General features: G+C 36.2%; 1 long non-coding RNA gene across 1 annotated transcript; it reads right to left on the bottom strand.

Moving 5' to 3' along the window:
* Positions 1-16,705: 16,705 nt before the first annotated feature.
* On the bottom strand, positions 16,706-18,355 carry LOC129424461 (uncharacterized). Its single transcript, XR_012372674.1, has 5 exons — positions 17,971-18,355; positions 17,827-17,880; positions 17,635-17,729; positions 17,424-17,542; positions 16,706-17,340 (listed from the first exon to the last, which is right to left on the bottom strand). It is a non-coding gene; the product is annotated as an uncharacterized lncRNA (long non-coding RNA).
* Between the last annotated feature and the right edge of the window lie 473 nt (positions 18,356-18,828).

Genomic DNA, 18,828 nt, shown 5'->3' with positions numbered 1-18,828 from the left:
GACACACCTCTCTGGGTGGAACAACAGTTTGTCAATGCATGAAAAAATGTTGTCAAACATTCGCACATCTTTCCATTGAAGTAGATATACCAAGTCATTAGGGCTGTCAAATTTTAATTCGAATTTTGAATATTCGTCGAATGTAAAAAAAATATGCATATTCGAACGTAAAACTTTGCATTCGAATTTTACCTGTGTCAGGAAGCTCACGCAACGTTATGATGACGTAACTGACGCGGATTGTTATACATAGCGTTAGCGGCTCAGCCAACTATGCGGAGCAAGCCAGCGTTATTCATTTGAAAAATAGCAAGAAAAGACAGTGGGGATTACGAGTCGGACAGAATACGTATTAAAAGGGCTGTGTGATGCTTCTTTGGTTTCTGGAGCATCAACTGGAATTCAACCGCAAAGTGAAACTAGCTGAGATGACAGAATTCGTGTCGTCTGGTTCTAAATGCAGTTTTAAAGTTTAAAATAACTGATCAACACGAAAGTGCCATTAATACAGCTGCTTGTTTAGCAACATTAAAACCATATGTGCATCTACAGAGTCCACAACGCATATGAGAGAGTTGCAATGTAGCGCCGCGGTGGCTTTATTTTTATGACTGACTGGAAACTTGACTTTCACCTGGACATTTGATATGCAAGCTTTTCATTAACATTATCTGCGTGAAATATAAACATGATGATCATCTGCCAACTCGACTGTTTCAGTACGTTTCTATTAATTACGGAGAGTCTGCTTTATTAACGGCTTCGCTCTGCGCGTAAGTTAAACATTTCTGTTCTGTACTTTATTACTCGCTTATATTTCTAAATATTTTCAACCAAGGAACACACAAAATATAATATAAGTTGTTGTGAATCGCGTTTAAGCTTGACAAAATTTAAATGACTAATGATCTTTCCCACTTATTTTGGCTTAAATACAGATTCATTCGTTTTCATACTTTATTAGAAACACGTACATTTATCTACTTATATATTATATAAAATGCCCTATATTAATATGCATTGTCTATGTATGGCATTCGTTTTGTACATTTACAGGTGCACAAATATACTGGTTAATTTTGATTTCATTAAGACACTGTTGTGTTCTGTATTAACTGAGGCTCTGTAATTTTCTTTTTAAATTTAATTAATGTACGGTACATAAAATAATTTGTAAATGTATACATGGATAGTTTCTTGACTATGTTTGTGTTAATAGCCTACACACGCTGGCTGTTGAGGCATTTTGCACTTCCAGATATCTATGTGCACTTTTGTTCCTTTGCATATGAATTTAAGAAATTATCTTTAATTTATTAGTGTTTATAACATTTGTTTTAACCAAAAATATGCTGTGCATGATTTGTTTATATTATTGGGGCTTTGTGCTGCGCCCTCTTGTGGGCGTTTAGGAGTATTTTCTCCAAGATAAAGTAGCTCTTTATAATTCGAATATAATTCGAATTTTATTATTTTTCAAGGACGAATTTCGAATGTACTTGTTCAGCCATTTTGACAGCCCTACAAGTCATAGCACTTGTGATGCTCAGACTCGGGAATCGGCCAAGTATATTCCATGATCTTTGTCTTGTCGTCTCAGCGAAAAATATAAACAAAGTCATCTGGCGGCTTTCTACAATGGTCTCCAACCACCCGGTATCTTGTTTGAGGATCCTCACCGTCCCACTCCGCGATGTACAAAGGGTCGTCACCGCAGTTGTTCAAATCGGTCCACACATAGTTATAAAATATGAACCAGTCTTTAGCAGGGAACACCAGACTAGGATCATTCGAAGTAATTCCATCTACCAAATCGCCCGCAAAGAGTCTGACGAACCGCGACTCCTTGTCAAACAGATATCTCCCCACACGTCTATCAGACATTGAGAAATCATGTCTCACAAATTTCTCATTTTCATGGAGAAACTTTGTCAAACTAACACTCTGTTTTTTCTTAGGAGCAAAAGTAATCCTTTCTTCCATTTCCACAACACCTCTTGCCGGAGAAGTACACAACACTCGTCTGGCCCTTTTAGGAGTCTTTGGAGCAGCCATTGCAACACTAGAACTACACCAGTCTTCTTGTTTAAAATACAAACTACCAGACCTTATTTATTCACTCACACAGGAGAGGGGAGGCGTGAAACAACAGAGACTATAGGACACCTGGATAAACATCATTTCCTGAGTAATTTCCGGAGTAATTTCCAGAGTATAAACATTAATTACCACCATAATATTTTATTACAGGAAGCAAACAACTCATAAGGTGTTAGGTCGTAAATCAGGGTCATAAATCATAATTTTTGACACATGGTACATCATATTTTCTTCTCGTACAACTGGCACTTCATTCTCAGGTTGAGACATCTCTGTAGCAATTCACAAGATCCGGCTCGAAGGACCATGAAAAATCTTCCTTTAATTTACTTTAATTGCTAGTCCGGGTTTGGTTGAAGGCTACAGTTTGTCCGGTTAGAACAAGTATGTCTCACTCCTCACTCAAAGTATTCAAATCTTTGACTTTTATTAAATGTGCATAGATGTGTGGTTGGTATAATGCACGCACAGTCTATAAAACCTCCTTTGATTTGAATAAATCTTACTTAAACTATAACTATTAACACTCTTCCAGACGATCTCCTGTCCCGTTATCATTTACCTGTTCTATTCTCCGACACTGCGCAAACTCGGAAAGTTTTGGAACAGTCCATTTCGCACTGAATGACAGGGGTGACCGGAATAGTCCATTCATTAAAAGTGACACTTTTCTACAACAATACTGTTCTGAATTGAAGAAGAAGTACCCAAGGGCTCAAAATGCTGTCACATGTGACAATACCACATAACTTGACAATGGAAGTGTCCATATTGTTACAAAGGAAGAACAGGCTGTTTTCTGTGTCTCTCACATGTGCATACCTGATGAAGTTGTAGTGCACAAACTTATGATCAAAGGAGGTCTGCTGTATACTAACAGAGACTACACCCAGTCTCACAGACGAGATGAAAGCTATGTGAAACTAACCGATGGAACATGTGGGATAATCAATATATTTTTTTCTTTCTCTGATGAGGATGATCACATAGAATTGTTATTAACAACATTTGAGGTAGCTTTAGCATTTCCCCTACCACAAACTTGTGGTTTTGTTCCACACATATCCACTGTGCAAAGCTTTGAGTCATACAAGTTGACTGATATTAAGTCAAGTTGTCGAGTTATTTTAAAAATTTCAGTCCATAATTTTAGTAAAATGCAGTATGTACAGAAAGAAACATAAAAGGCAGGTAAATGTAAAACCATTTTTACCTTGTCTTTGTTGAATAATGGTAGTCTACCCGCATTCACAAACATGCAAAAAAGTTCTAGACATTCTAAACATCTCAGTCTCATAGAAATTCCTCTTTTAGAAATGTCAGCCAGAAAACAGCCTAATCTGAAAAACTGATGCTTATGACATCACAGGCATCTAACTGCCCCTCCACTTTAAAATAATTGGCTACATTTTTTGAGTGGCAGCAAAGTCAGCCACTCAGTAATGAGATTGCAAGTTAAGCCAGTAGGGGGAGCCAAATAGGTACAAAACCACTTGTTTGAAATCCCCCACCCTAATAGAGCTATCTGAGAGAGGGTTTTAGGAAGCTTCTTAAGGCATTACAGACCCAAACTAAAATTTTTGTCTACATGTCACATCACAGAACAAGGATAAATACTCCGTTCAACCATTCTGTGTCACCTTTAAAATATTTCATTTTTTTGTTTTCTATTATTTCTTTTTATTTCCTTATATCTTAACTTGTGTCTTCTTCCTGTTTGTTCTAAAATTATTATGTTTACATGCATAAGAGGAGATTGAAACATAAATTATGTAAAGAAAAATCACTTTAAAACAAGAAAATACAACAGACAAACAAGCAGTCCCTGTAAATGAATTGCCCTTGATTTTCTCTATAAAACAAATATATATCTCACCATGTGCTTTCAATTCCACATTGAGACAAAAATATAACTCAAAAAAGGAGAAAATGACAAAAATAATAATAAAAAAAAAAACATTATACAGGGCTGTTGCTAGCCAAATGAGTGCCCTAAGAAATGTATTTTTCTTAGGGCACTATTTTTTATATTGTATAAAGTATTAACTTTAATTTGTTTTATATATAAAAGAAAACTTTGGACAATTAACACTTTTTACACAATTCAATTTAAAATAAGTGTGAATGCATGTAGGATAAGTGCAAATTCTTGTATAAACTAAGTTATCAGGTAAGTGGCTATTTGAATGGTCATTATAACATTTGCTGACTCATCACATCTTATTACTAAGCACATAGTTCCCAATCACCACCATATCTAGTTATTCAACATACTCAATATTCCACATTATTCAAGTAGACTATGAAGAACTCTTTTAATGAAAAGGCAATATAGTATTTTACAGGTGTGATAAACCTCAAAGACATTTGGCATAAGGTAGCTATATATATATATATATATATATATAAAAAAAATCATCTCTTAAACATAATTAAACATTGTATTGGCAAATAAGACCTGGCATATGTCTAAAAGGGATATTTCAGCCAAAAAACTTGTATACCTGTATACATTTCTTTTTTCTGATGAACAACAAGATATTTTGAGGAATGTTTGTAACCAGATCAGATCATTAGCCCCATTCACTTCCATAGTAGGAAAAACGAATACTATGGAAGTGAATGACATAAAAACAAAGACATTTATACAGGTTTTTAAAAAGATGAGGGTGAGTAAATGATGACAGAATTTGGGTTTTCAATTTTTTTCAATTTTGGGTGAAGTATCCCTTTAAATACATGGGCATTATAAATAACAAATAATCAACAAATAGCATGCTATATCCTTTTTGACAATTAACATTATATTGTATAAATAACAGAAAAGACAAAGGGCTTGTCTATGTCTTTTTATGTAAGAAGCTGAAATAAATATTTCCTTCAGATAAGACAGAACATTGAGTTTGAGCTATCACATTATGAGGTTTGTACTTTATTTTTCTTTTATTGACATGAAGCTGTACTGGGACACAGGCCTCCCACTACTATTTCTTTAACATACCTAACATAAACATTATTAATGTGTTTTAAGGCATAAATGGCATGTAAGCAGATTTTCATTCTACAGTACTGATGATAACAAATCTTTTACAAGAATTTACAACAAAAATACTAAAATATAGAGCATTAGGTGCATGATCGTTTGTGTAGAATATCTGCGTAGTGTTTATGTTAACTGTTTATGTAGTGTCCTAAAGTAGATCTAGTGAACGGAACAGCAATTTCTTATCTGACAATACAGAACAGTGTTGATTTTTTCAGCAATAATGCAATTCTCTAGACTTGACTATGGTTTTGACTGGCTGAGCATATAGTTAATTTTACCTCCCTCATCATTTCTACTTTCTGCATCCATTTCCCTGCTTTGCACAAAAAAATATGATCTACAGTCCATCAGTATGTTGTTGTTATACAAGTCCATCTAGAGAAGACAGAAACGATCAAGCCAGAGTAAAATTGATATTATTTAGAAAGTAGCTTTAGTTTCATCATGTTTTCTTGCGTGCCGTCACATGGACTTTTGAGTAAGCGGTGGCTGCGTGCTACAAAAATAAACACAGATGCACATTGATTTCTGCACGCTGCTTTCTGATTAGCTGCTTCAGGTGTGTTTGATTAGGGTCATACTTGTAAATGTTGATTAGGGGACTCGGGAGCAAGATGACGGACAGTAAAGGACCCCATATTCAAAGATTCTGTGTCTTGTATGCAATCTTTATCCAACAAAATACAAGTTCAAACATACAGTCCGGTCCAACCACAAAGTTACGCCAGTGTAAAGCAAAGGGAAAATGAGAAGACAATGGAGTCAAGTATTCAATAGAGACAATACATGCCACCAATAGAAGAAAGCAATTTACCAATAGAGACCAACAGGGACCATTACAGTGTCTATTAAAACCAATAGAATTCCCATTAAAACCATTATAGATTCTGTAATGGTTTATATTGTTTTTTTCAAATTGGGCCAGGGCACTTGGTCAGTTAATCTACATCGGTACACAGCAGTGATGAGCGGGTTGATCCAAAATGAGCGGGTGTCTGCTGAAATAAATATGGCAATAAACCTTTATAATTTCAGACGGGATTACTTTTCCAGTGGGACCTCTGAGAAAATCATGCTTCTCAGAGGTCCACTATGTTTTTAATTCCGTCCGAATTGGCCATGTCTGTGTTTTTCTCTGACATTAGTCAAGGAGGTTGAGTCTTATAACTTCCTTCAAAGTTTGATCAATTGTGCATAATGACAATCTTGTCGATAGTTTACATTTTTGGGTTTGATAATGCTATTGTAGTTTTTATTTACATGTTATGGTATTTTATTTATCTATCATGAAATGTAAAAGCGGCTCTACTTAAAAACTTACTTCAATTGGTAACACCTAATATTTAAACATTTTAAAATGTAATTATTTCACTTAAACTGAGAAATTTAAGTTGAAAAAAACATCACATTTTTAGGCATTATCAATAATTTGATCCAACTTTAACTTTTTACAGTGTATATTATTCAAATGTATATATCATTTAAGTATATAATGCAACAATATTTTTTTTCCAAAAGGGCTATAGAAAAACATTTGAATGAAAGTAATTCTAACACATTCTTTGTTATAAAGTGCATGATCTCCACCTCTCTGCTGCCCTCTTGTTATTCTTAACTTGGTTAAGAGACCTCTCCAGCTCTCTTAAATAATTTAGGAGCTGAGACGTAGTCTTAACACTTTCATAAGGCTTTATAAAATCAAACTTATTCTTAAGTCTATAGGAATAAGAGTAAAATGACATCATTCTTAAAGTTTTGACACAGTAAAATTTTACTCTGAGCGGCTTTATACATACGGGCCCTAGTTTTAAAGTTTGGGTCAACCTCTGGCAAAGCTTTAAAGCTGAAACTTATGAAATCCTATCTGAGGTCCATAATGTCATTGAAACAGACTAGTGGCTTTGCTGTCATCAGTAGCCTATTAAACATTTTACCTCTCAAACCCTTCTCCCCATATAACAAATCCCAATTTAAATTTGCGCTGATTCTCTTACATCTACGTAATCTTTTGTTTAAAAGATGTTTATCTTTGCATCAGACAAGGCAAACACTGGGGTTAAATACACTGGGAAATGAGAAACAGCTGGGGGAACAATCAGCACACAGACCAATGAAACAAAAGAACTACAAAGAACTACAAAACATGGCAGACACAGACAGAACTTCAAAATAAGAGACATACACATGGGAACACAGAACAGACTCATGACAGAAGCAGAGCTCCGCTAATATTCCGCTCTTCTGTTTAAATGCTCCACTCAAGTGTCCGATCTGGTTCCTCTCATGCTCACAGATAAACCAATTCCCTCTCAGGTCCCGCGCCGACATAACATTTCTTTAGTAGGCCTAATTCTTTTCTGTACTGACGTTTTTGTATAATTGTTTTAAATTAAAGTAGTAGCCAATGCTGATAAATGGCAGTTATGTTTCAGATTGACATTCTTACAGCTTAATTAGTTTTTATCCATTTAAAATGTATTAAATAAAAGGGATTAAATTAAATGTTTTATTTTAAATGCATTTAACACAAAGAATGGTGAATGCTGTGGAGGAAAAAACACTCTTTATCTCCCTGTTATCTCTGTAAAGAACAAATTACATTACATTACATTATTATTATTTACTGTTGCTTACATCTAAATTCCATGTTTGCTTTATGGTTCAGGTAAGTTTTTTAAATAATATTTAAAATATCATTCTAAAAACCATGAGTCTGAGTCTGAATATGACAAACTAATTCCAACTAAATTGCCCATTCCAACTAAAACAGTAAATGTTCATGATTTCATTTGAAAGAACTGACAAAATTCTACCGTCTGTTACAATTTTATGCAAATATTTGATGAAATGAGAATGTTATAAGCAAAAACATGTAAATAACTTTTCCTCTGATTTCTAATATTAAAAATATCATAACTTTCTCAATGAATAATTTTGAGCTTTGGCGTTTATGAACATTTTGTCATCAATATTTACACATGCAACATCAGTTTGAAGCTTCGTTTTTATGTATTTTAAAATTTTGTTTTTAAAATATGTCAATATTTATTTAACAATGGTTTACGTATATGTATGTTAATATATTACATTTCTGTATGGACTTACCCAGGTAAAACGAGACTTGTTGACAAGAAATTGACGTGACGTGCTGTATTTTCTGGTTATAATCTAATAAAAACGACTAAGAAATAATGGTAACACTTTACAATAAGATTGTATTTGTTAAAGGGACACTCCACTTTTTTGAAAATATGCTAATTTTCCAGCTCCCCTAGAGTTAAACACTTGGGTCTGCCTGGGTCTGGCAGTAGCATTTTTCACATAGTTTAGCATAATCTATTGAATCTGATTAGCATCTCGCCTAATTTTTTTTTAGATTTTTCAGATATTTATATTAGAAAACAAGACAAAGATACTAAGACATTTTATTTTTGCAGTGTAGCCAGTGAAAAACGCAATCATGATTACACACCATCAAAAAAATTGTTCACCATACGTGTGACACCCTAACCAACAAACGTCAATGGCTGCCTTCGCAACATACTGAAGATTAGGTGTACAGACAAACTAACAAACACTAATTTGTGGCAGCGGACAAACCAAGATCCCATCAAGCAGCAGATTGCCAGGCGTAAATGGCGATGGACAGGGTTCCCGCGGGGTCTTAAAAAGCCTTAAAAGCATTGAATTTAGGAATTTGGAAATAATACCTTAAAAAGACTTAAAAAAGTCTTAAATTTTGATGTCTGGGTCTTAAAAATTGTGCTTTATGTAACTTCTCCATATTGTAATTTTCCTTAAAAGTTTCTTTGTCAACCACATTTTGATTAAATCAGGGATGCAAACACATCGCTTTTCGGCGGCTGCGGCTTTTTATTATTAATGGCATTTTGGTTGCGAGCACATGGTGTCTCTCCCGATGAGTCTGCTGTACGTTCACGTGCTCTCTGTTTCTCGCTGTTTGCTTTTAGCAAAGCTAAAGCTGACTCTAGATATAAAAAACGCAAAGCTCTAATATAAAGTTACCAGTCACTGAGACAGCAAGTAGACTTTTGAATCTAAAATAATAAGTGAATAAAGCTCTTTTAATCTGCAAGAGAGGAATTAAAAGAGGCACTTTTACTGCTTCTGCTCTATCTAAAAAAGGAAAGAAAAATACATAAACCATAACACACCAATTACATTTATAATCTCTAGACCTGCACTTTCTATCATTACTATACTATACATATTATTGTATTCAAAAGAGTTCATATGTCAGTGCAAAAACAGTAAAGTGTTTTGTGGTGCTTTGACAAACATTGTCAGCTTTGTTAATTTATGGTTGGATTTATTAAATATAATGTGAAATGAATATAGATGAATGTAGCCAGATGCAAGGCCCTGGATACATTGCAGGAGGTGGCCAGGAAGGAGTAAAGCAAGAAGAATGCCAGATAGTTCAATTAGAGTTTTGGTTTAAAATAAAAAATGAAATTGAATATTCCAAATTAATGTCGGCATCTTTTGATTTTCGAATTTCATTTTACTCTATATACCTAGGTTGGTAGGAATGGCAGGGGTCGGTGGCAATGTAGCCTAAGTATCTGGATATTTGCCTGGGTGTGAGGGCTTAGATTACCTTTCTCTTTTTTGAACATACATGTGTTTGCATCTCTGTTTGTTTAATAACGTAGAATAAATAAGGAGTGGCGGATCCAATAATTGAGAAAGCAACACAGTCCCGGGTCACAGTAAAAAATACTGCGAACATGTGATGCCTTCAGTAAATGAAGATCACCACAACCATAGACTGCAACACAACACAGCAACAGGAAAAGGAGAAGCGGGAAAAATAAAAAAAGTCTCAATAATTCCTTAACATTTTTTTTCACACCTGCTTGGCTTATTATCTTTTTACCCATTTCACATCGGAAAAATAAATGAACACAACACTAGTTTTTCTTTGTTGGTAGGGACGTGAAATGGGTATTAATTTTTTATATAAATGGTCTTAAAAAGGTCTTAAAAAGACTTGAATTTAACATGAAGAAACCTGTAGGAACCCTGGATGGATAGGACACACCCTGCGGAAGCCCCCACAGGACATTACCCGGCAGGCTTTGCAGTGGAATCCTCAGGGAAAGAGACGGGTCGGTTGCCCTAAGACCACCTGGAGACGATCCTGCGAAGAGGAAATTAAGAAGTGCAACCGGTCATGGGGTGAACTAAAAAAGGCTGCGTTGGAGAGCTGTTGTTGAGGCCCTTTGTTCCACAGGGAATCCAAGGAGATAAGCAATACGTTGGACAAACAACGAGTGTGACAAATCCCAATACTTTGATTTATTGAACATTTATATTAATTTCACATTATAGTTCATAAATCCAACCACCCCAAACTCTCTTGGTGAAGTTAACATTGTGAGGGGTGTAAAAATACTATTAAACTCTATTCAATACAATAATATGAATAGTATATTAATAATAGACAATGTATGAATATTATAAACAGGTATAGAGATTATAAATGTAACCGGTTTTATAATGGTTTATGCTTAATTCAATTATTACATAAAGCAGAAGCAGTAAAAATGTCTTTCTTTTTCTATTCCTCGCTTGCAGATTAAAAGAGCTTAATCCATTTATTATATCAGATTCAGAAGTAAATTTGCTGTCCTGGTGATAGGTGACTTTACATTACAGCTTTAAGTTGACCCGACTGACAATTTAAAATATAGACCAGGAATTGTACGGCTTCAGGTCATCCATGAAGACCTCTAATGCAGTGTTTCTTAATCCTGGTCCTCGAGGATGGACCCCTAAGATGTCTCCTTAATTAAAGGAATAGTCTACTCATTTTCAACATTAAACTATGTCATTACCTCAACCAAGAAGAGTTGATACATCCCTCCATCATCTTAGCGCGCGCACGCAAGCGCTGGAGCGCGCCGCGACGCTTCGATAACATTTAGCTTAGCCCCATTCATTCAATTGTACCATTTAGACATAAAGTTAGAAGTGACCAAACACATCAATGTTTTTCCTATTTAAGATGTGTCCAGTGTTGTGGTAGTTACTCAAAAAATGTAATTAGTTACTAGTTACTTCTCTAAATTGTAATGAGATTACTTTACTAGTTACTGCATTTGAAAAGTAACTTCACTACTTATTACTTTACTTTCCTTTTTCTAAATTTACCACATAGATACATGGACATGGTTTAGGCGGGGTCGGCTGATGATGAGTGACTCCTTTAAATCACGTGTCCCCAACCTTTTTTTCACCACGGACCGGTTTCAGCTTTAAAAAAAATTTGCGGACCGGGGTGGGTGAGATTCAGGGGTCGCTGAGTTGCTGAAAATCCTCCTTTTCGAAATGTACGTTTTAAACGGAAGTAAAGATAACAACCATGCATTAGGAAAATTAATAATTGCTTTATTTAGGCTATAGTATATTTTCTAATAGACGTGTAAAACCATATTTTGCCGGATTGTTTTTTACTTTCATTGTTTTTACTAGTTTGCCTGCCATTTAGTCTTAATAATTAGTGGAACCTAAACGAACTTGGCTTGCTGTTCTCGAAGGCAGCTCGAATCTTGGTCGGGCTCGAGACCCAATTCCAAGTAACAGAAGAGAAGAAAAATGCAGTGAAGGAGAAGAGATGCAAGAAGAATTGCGGCTGGGTGCAGAGGCACAGAGACTCACGTTTACCATGATTAATGATGATTGACAAGTTTAGGTTCCTTTCAAACATACGTTAAAAGTGTAGCCGTTAAAATATTATTAGCCTAATAGTTTATTTTGATCATGGTGCTACGATCGATGGATAATTCTGAAGTTGTTTTAAAGAAGAATAAAATAATTACTTTTCAGTCATTTGCGCTGTCACACAGTTGAACGTCTCTGCATATGTACATCATTGCGACGCACATTTGCAAATGATTCCTAAAGTCATACCTCCACAATTCTTTGATCGATTGTGTTTTAGAAGTACTGTATGCTCAAACTCTAATGACAGCAATGTGATCGCACTGGTAGAGAGAGAGAGGCGAAGAAAGAGAGAGCGGCTCATTGGGACCCGGTGGTTGGGGACCTCTGCTTTAAATGACCGGTAAGCAGGATCTTTCGCCACAAGTGTTGTATTGGCATGCTGGGCTTACAAATGCTCAGACAGGTTGCTCATCGCCTTGTCAGCAGTTGAAAGACACTTGTCGTGTGGGCATAGTGTGCATTTCACACGAATATTTTTGTCCTTTCGAGCAATAAGCTGAAAGTAATGTGAATATCGCCCCAGTGGCCGAAACCCTCGATCTTCATTTCCCACTCCCCTTTGCACCAGCAGCTACGTCAAAATCAATCTCTATGGCAATGGCACACAGACAGGCACACGCATGCACGCACCACTTAAACAGACAGAACTTTACACCCAGGCAATCACTGCTTGGGTAACGCAGGAAAGCGCGTTCCTATAGTCTAGTAAAGTAGTGTAGTTACCAATATTATTAGTGTAATGCGTTACTTTACTTCGTTACCCAAAAAAGTAATATATTTACTGTAATCCGTTACTTTGTAACTTGTTACCACAACACTGGATGTGTCGCAGCGCGCTCCAGCACTTACGTGCACGCACTAAGATGATAGAGGGATGTATCAACTCTTCTTAGTTAAGGTAATAACATAGTTTAACTCTTTCACCGCCAGCATTTTTAAAAAAAGTTGCCAGTCAGCGCCAGCGTTTTTCATGATTTTCACAAAAGTTGAATGCCTTCCAGAAAATGTTCTTCTTCAAATATATAAACATACAATATACCAAATGAAAGAACAGACCCTCTGCTTTTAAACAAAAAAAAGTGTTTCATCCTACCTTCAGTAGTTCTTTTGTAATCAGCTCTTGAATATGGGTAGGTTTCTGCAAAAACACCACATTTTGAGCAAAAAGCAGAGATAATTCCATTTTTGTGACGGACTTTTCATAGAGATCCCATTCACAGCGATCTTTAAAACAGACACGAACATACAGCAGCTTGCCATAGGGCAATACTTCCGGGTTTACAAAAGTTGTGGAAGGGCGCCACCTAGTGGATAATAACGGTATTGCGGAAAGACAGAAATACTCGTCATTGGCGGGGAAGCGTTTTTTCTTGATTGACGAGAAATCTCATCAATGGCGGGGAAAGAGTTAATATTGAAAATGAGTAGACTATTCCTTTAACACACCTGATTTAACTTCTGGAAGGAGGCTGATAAGTTGGTTTAGGTGTTTTAACCCTTAAACAGGCAAGAGACACATCAATTTTTACTCTCAGGTAACAAATCATTTAAAATGTTCATCTGGTCAAAATCCATTGTCCATTAAACATATCCTTCTAGATTGTATTACATCTGCCCCTATGAGAAACGCATTTTGACGTGTTTTTTCCTTATCATGGCAGAATCAACTTAAAATACTCCATCATTAATAATCATACACTTGCGTGTTTGACATCATTTGAAACGGTAAAGGGTCTTCTTTAATATGTGTTCATTCACAATAACAACAGATCTTTGTGTTTTTGTCAAATAAAGAAAATAAACAGGGTGTTAATCCAGACATTTCTGTCTCCGCCAGCTGTCTCTCAAATCACGTTACAAAAATCAATTGAAACTCCGCGATTACTCGTCACACAAGCATGATACACACATCCAAAGGAAGCCTGAAATGTCTACTTTTAAATAAGCTAAATATAATCGAAAACAAATAATGCCTGTTTATGTAATCTGCATTGATGTAAAGAGAGTACCGTTTTTCCTGGCTGACTTCATTATCTTTAATTCGGCCACGCCCACAGCTGTTGACATGGTAATGAAGACACGAGCTGTTCAAACCATAATAAACAAAGCGTAAAGTTTGATCAGATTTAAAGACTTTTTACAGCATGTTTGGATTATAAACTTTATTCACACACGTGAGGAATATCTTCATTTATGTCTGGACATTGAGGAAGAGAAGCATTTATCTTTAACATTACCTAAGAAGAACAATGGAGAACGCACTAAAGCTGGATTAGAAGTAAGTAACATTAACAGTTAATTTATACCATTTATATTTGCTATCATGTAACTTAATATGCTCATGGCTTGTGAAGTTCAGCCTACATACAGTAAGCAACCTCAGCAGACTGTACGCTTCGGATTGAAAAACTTTCGCATTGTTTACAAACGGACGCGATCTCACGTAGGCTTATTCACTTTTGTATCCTTCATGGCAACTTTGAGTAATGCTGCACTGCGGGATTTTCTGTAAAATGATTCCATATTGTTTACATGCAAGGTAATTCCATACATTCCATACACGCATTTTTATGAGCGCTGCACGGAGACGCGAGCTCGCACACATGCGATGTGTTTTTAAAGTTCATACGCGCTTACAGAAACATGTTTAAAACAGAAGCTAGATGATAAGGGGATGGGCATCTGAAAACAGCTTTTTATATAACTAATTGCTGCAGATGTTTATCTGAGATTAAGTTTTGTACTAGATAGTTTATGAATATCAGTGATATTTACCCATCAGTTATATATGTAAGGGTATTTCTGTGGACAATTTATGCTAACAGCTGTTTATAACTCTCTTAGAGGTCTGCATCTCTCTCATCAGTACAAAACTATGAAGTGGAAAAACACTTTTTGGACATAAAGTTATATGGTAACATGAGCCACATGAAGTTTACAGCTCTGTTGTGTATCAGTTTCTTAGTTTATACAAAGTTTTTGTGTCTTACAATTTCTAAATCAATACATTGTTTTATGAGAATAAGTAGGCATGGTGATGGTCACATCATTTTAAAGAAAAAACTCTAGACTACTAGATTCTGTTTAGGAATGTCTTGTTAAAACATGTTTAGTATGGGTTTTGTGGACTTATATCAGTGACTTAAAAATTTTGCTTTTTTAAAAACCACGCATAAACATTTTTCTCTCAAAAATACAAACATGTACATACATGTAGCTCATATAATATTTTAGCCCAGTTTGTGCTGAACGCAGTGGTATGAGACACTTGCCAGTATTATGTTTTAAAGCAACTGAAAAAAGACCAAATGTAAGAGCATGTCAGAACCTCTGAGAGTGTCCCAAAATGGTCGGACCCCAGAGGGTTAAAGGACAAAGTATTAAAAAGCACCATAAACGTTTTATGCACTATATTCAAAGTCTTCTTAATACACTCGATAGCTTCATGTGAAGGAACAAACGCACATTTAAAGATATTTTAAATCGGAAGCGGACAGAAGAAAGGCGTCATTCACACATGCGCACACAATAACTGTAGGCTATTATATAGGGGGCGGTTTCCCGGACAGGGATTAGACTAGTCCTAGACTAAAACATTTTTAAGAGCTGTCCAAACTGAAAACAACTTGCACTGACATATCTTAAAATACATCAGGCCCTTTGTTTTGCCTCAAAATGCACACATTTTTTTAGTAATGTTTTTAGTACGGCATATTTGTTAAAACTAGTTATATTTCCTAATTAAACTAAGGCCTAGTCCTGGATTAAGCTAATCCCTGTCTGGGGGGGACCGCCCCTTAAAGATTTCATTTTAGTCTCAGTAAGCCATTGGATGAATACAATTCACAATGTGCTGAGCACACGAAGCATCTATTCTCTTTGTTTTTTAACAGTTATGAACTTTCCATTGCGTTGCGAGGATTCTCATGAGAGGATGCTTCAAGTGCATCAATGATTCAAGTGCATACTTATTTGACTAAACTTACCTATTATATGGTCTACTAAACACTGCCATGATTACCAGTTACAAGGATTTTCGTAATTACTAATCATTTTAAATTATTGTTTTTTTTTTACATTTAAAATGATACTAGATGTAGCAGAAAGCATACACCAGTGCTAGTCAACAGTGCAGCCCTCCAATCATCTTCATCCGGCATTACAAATGTAAATCAACCTCAAAGTTTGCCTTAATTGTTCTACATATACATTGCACAGATTTTTAAAATTTTATTTAACACTATAGAGTTTATTTAACACAAATTGAATCTTTATGTAAGATATATATAGGGCAGTTTCCCAGACAGGGATAAGACTAGTCCTAGACTAAAATAAATGTAAGAGCTGTTCAAACTCAAAACAACCGACATATCTGAAAATACACACTGCATGAAAAGTGGGATTTTCGTCCCCGTAAGCGCCTGTAGGCTCCCGAAAATCTCCCTAATTTTCGGCAGCTTTCCTCAATTTACAGGCAGCGAGCGTCGCGTTCGTCTGTGTCACAAATTGTCGTAAACGAACCATGACGCAGGTGGAGAGCCCCGCGGGGGTACGATGTCTCTAATTAGCATATGAATAGCAGCGAAACCTCTGCCGGCCAGGTAGAGCGTCTCTAGTCTAATTAGCATGTGAATAGCAGCGAAACCAGAGTAACTGCCCACTTGAATGTACTCACTCAGTATTGGCTGAAGCCACTACTTTTAAACAAGTAAAATCTCCCGTGAATGGTTAGCAGATCACTTCAAACCAATCACAAGGGATTTTTCTTGTTTAAAAGAAGTGGCTTCAGCCAATACCGAGTGAGTAAATTCAAGTCGGGCCGTTACTCTAAAGAGGGGGGTTATTGGGCACCCTGGCTCATTATAAATGTAAACCCCAATAATAATAATAATAATAAATATATAATTTATGTGATATTAATTTTTTATATAATAATGTCATTGTGCTATGTACTTCATTATTCACACCATCAAGAAATATAAGAGAAAACAAAGAGGTTTATTTATAAACACACAGCTGTTTATTCAAAGAAAGAGCTTTAATTAGAAACACACAACTATGTACAAAGCAGCATAATGTCTCTTATGTTGCCCTCCAAACACGTCAAAAAGTGCCCAAGACATTCGGGAAAGATCCCTAAAAATCTTTTTCAAAGTTATCAAGTGTTGAAAAAAGAAAAAGAAAAAAAACTCAAAAACGTTGTAAAAAAGTCGCTTTTGCAGGCATATATGGTGAGTTCCCCTGTACTTTGGTATCGCCTCTAATCTGAATTGCAGCGTGGCACAGAGCTCGGAGAGTTCCAGGCTGCGAGAGGGCGGTGGCCGCACAATCCATCCAGACACCCCGTCAACAATGCCGTCTTCATCAGACATGAGATCTATGGTGGCGCACTTTCAAATGTCCATCTCACCCTCAGCCAGCACACTTCGTCTCGCTTCCAGCAACTGTAATATAATCAATAAAGACAATAAGTGACCTGAAAAATACTCACATTGACAAAAAACTGATCTAATATAATAAATCTTACCCTTTTTCTTCTGGATCGACTCCGAGCTAAACTTTTCGCATTTTCCGCCCGCGATGCGAGTTCAGGTTGTTTGTATCTGAAGCTCCGGCGAACCGACTCATAATACGTGTTACAGGCAGCTGGAAAACAATTAAATGAAACTGGTATTAATAAACAGAGTCACGGTACAATTAAACAAGAAATGAGGAAAAACATTAGAAGTTATACTTACAAACAATGTCGTCATTCTCAGCAGTTAAATGTGGACTTGCTAAAATAGCCCAAACCAAATAGGAGGTCACGGCTTCGTTATGAGGCGACGTTAGTCTGTGAAAACAAAATGTGCGGGTTTAAGCTCGGATCTATTAACGTATCTATTTCCTTATACAAGAATAAAAGCATATTCTTTAAATCGTAACGTTACCTTTGCTCTGGTTCAAAGCGCCTGCAGTGTGCCTCAGAGATGCCGTACAGCCTCCTAAAAATTACAAGACAAAAACACCTCTAAGCAATAAAACACACAGCTTGGGCTACTTAAAAATATGCTTTTACATAAAATTATTCTTACCGCAATCTTGGGATTGTGCACCCGTTTTCTCTTCTTGGAGAGTCACAAACACCAAACCAAACATCTCTTAATGGTCCTCTTGTACTGCTGTGTGAGCCGTGGCCATGACCTCGCACGCGATTGGACAAAGGCGAGAAGCCTGTCGGGCTCCTCCAATCACACGCGAGGTTATTGATATAAGGAAAATCTTGTGAGACGTGCGCGCATGCGTATGATATAAACAACAAACGCGATGTGCCGGGAGCTCTGTGTGATATCAACACAGTGTGCTGTCAGTTGAAAGATGGAAGTCCCAAGACTGAAGAAACGACCTTGGCGCTTCTGTGAACATTGCAACACTGAACTGTGTCATACACAGTATTTTGACCACAGAAAGCGCTATTTCAAAAATGTAGTTTGGGAGAAAAAATCCAAAAGGACTACGTCAGGTCAGATAACGTACAGAGCCTGCTGCTATCCAGTCATGAACCCGCTGTGAGTGATGTCCTGTCATGTGTAAAGACCCGGAGGATAACCTTACTGGAGTTAGAGAGATTGGTGAAAGTGAAATGCAATCCGAGGACCCAGAAAAAAAAGTGATTGAAGAATTTGAAGAAATGCACCCAGCGAATTGCAGTTCAGACAACGGTGAGCATAATTACATATTTTTATATAAGCTTGACTTGCTTTACGTATGTATGTTAACATTTTAAACAATACTACAACATATCAACAAGTAAAATAAAATAAAATAAAATCAACAAGTTAAACAAAAACGTTTTGAGTATGCTATATCAAAAAGTAGCCATCCAGCATGTTTTATCCATTGTGGCAGCCCTTGCTCACAAAAAGGTTGGAGACCCCTGGTCAAGATAAATG

This window comes from Misgurnus anguillicaudatus, chromosome 12 (genome assembly GCF_027580225.2).
Source record: "Misgurnus anguillicaudatus chromosome 12, ASM2758022v2, whole genome shotgun sequence".
Classification (NCBI taxonomy): Eukaryota; Metazoa; Chordata; class Actinopteri; order Cypriniformes; family Cobitidae; genus Misgurnus; species Misgurnus anguillicaudatus.
The sequence above is the reverse complement of the archived record's forward strand: the minus strand, read 5'-3'. Positions and strand labels throughout refer to the sequence as shown.